The 2,060-nt window shown below is 28.3% G+C and overlaps 1 protein-coding gene across 1 annotated transcript in view; it reads right to left on the bottom strand.

Moving 5' to 3' along the window:
- Positions 1 to 2,060, bottom strand: part of LOC100166814 (sodium-coupled monocarboxylate transporter 1) — a 12,047-nt gene that overhangs the window by 4,906 nt on the left and 5,081 nt on the right. The window lies entirely within an intron of this gene.

Below are 2,060 nucleotides of genomic sequence, written 5' to 3' on the forward strand. Positions count from 1 at the left end.
AACTTTAATTTTGTCAATATTTTAGGTCTTTTCAGCTAAAATTGACGAAAGTAGTGAGGCCCCTTAATGCAACTTGCTAAATCATTAGACAATGTTTATTAAAAAGAATATTATTTTTAAAACAAAATTACAATATTTTTATAATATATTAAGTAGTCATTCTTTAAGAAGAGCCCAATGTTTCACCATGAAATGAATATCAATTTCATCAGTTAAATATTCGTTACAATTTAATAAGCGATATACTCCCGTAGTAGAACGTTCGATGGTGTCAATTAAAATCTTCTTCTGGGTTAATATTTAATTTTTTAGCAAAAATTATTGCACTTTCTATTAAATTATCTACTGCCATATTATTATCACTCATTCTGGTTAAACTGTCAATAGTATGTGTTAGTAACATCAAAGCATCAATTATATTTAATTCTGTAGCTTCTAGGTTTTCTGTGAAGATTTTTGTTTTATACATGACATATCTATAAATGATAAACAAATTACAAAGTCAAAACTGAGATTTTTTTCAGAGAGACCTAATGTAATATGTATCAATAGTTTGTTCATATGATATCCAAAACAGCTTTAATTGATTCAGTCCTTGCAGTCCATCGGGTGGGTTTTTGATAGATTCACTGGTTCAACAAATGTCGATGCACTTGACATGGAATGAACGGAATTTTGTGACCAACAATATCTGTTATTCCATGCTGAGTACCATTTATCTTACATGACATGCTACTAGCAAAATCATATGATTGAAACAGTTGCGTATTTACGGGGGGTCCATAGGGTCCGGACCCCCCCCCCCATTGACTCGTGTTAAATGTTGTGTTTTTACAAACAAATTTTATTACACGATACGGAGGATTTTGTACAACATTTTAGAAGCTTCAGTTATTAACATTTTCAATTTATATAGTGATTATTTTTTTTAGTTTGGTACTGAAAATTGTTGAAAAATATCGAGTTTATTTTTTAATTCAAATATTTTGTAGTTTTTTTCATTGCCAGTATCTACAGCCACTCCAGAGGGATCTTTTTCAACCTTAAAAAGGTTGAAAAGTTATCTAAGATCAACACTGAATGAAGTAATGTATTTTAAGAAATATTTTTATAAAAGTTAGAACATAACTATATTAGATTCTGAGCGGAGCGATGAAGCTAGTGGTTTTATAATGGTGTTTATTTTTTTTTTTTTTTTTTTTATCCTGTATACAAAATTTCTACCAGAAGGAGTGCTTTAATTTCAATATGTAGTACTTATCGTATCTTTTAGCAAATTGGATTAAGATTGTACTTTAAGCAGGTCATTTTTTGATTTTCTCAATAGTTATTTAATGCCACGGGAAAAACCACCGACAAATTACAAAAAACCTCTAAAAATGGGATTTTAATTTCTAACGCTTTGTTTATCATCATAGACAATAAACAAAATAGAGAATATAAACAAAAAATATATTTCAATATTAATTCAACTTACGAGCTATAATAAATAATAACAATATAAAATATCCAGACTGACAAACCATCTCCGCTCAGAATCGTTTTCCTTTTACAATGATATTATATCATTGAATTCAAGTGTAATACAATCCATCATACATTGACCCACTTGTAACCTACTGTACAGTTGAGCGACATCCACTTACCTGCTTTTTTAAATTTATTTGTACATATTATTATTTAATACCAATTAAAAACTCGAAAATTTTAAATCGTCTTATAAATATAGTATATTTATTTAATAAAGAGTAATTGGGTGGTGTGGGAGGCTCTGTTTTCTGAAAATTATCTGGACCCTCCTCATAACAAATTCCTAAATACGCCACTGGATTGAAATGCAATATTATATATATATTTACATTCTATAAATATTTTTTGTTACCTATTTGTAGTTCTTAAATATTATTTACTATTATATTAGGTCATAATAGGTATAATAATTTATATTTGAATTTTGAAATAATCATGAATTATAATAAAATCATAATTGCTGATTTGCCGACCGCTATATCAAAATAACAAATTTGCCGACTAAAATGAACCAGGTGTTGGTAAGTGGG

Source organism: Acyrthosiphon pisum, chromosome A2, assembly GCF_005508785.2.
Source record: "Acyrthosiphon pisum isolate AL4f chromosome A2, pea_aphid_22Mar2018_4r6ur, whole genome shotgun sequence".
Taxonomy (NCBI): domain Eukaryota; kingdom Metazoa; phylum Arthropoda; class Insecta; order Hemiptera; family Aphididae; genus Acyrthosiphon; species Acyrthosiphon pisum.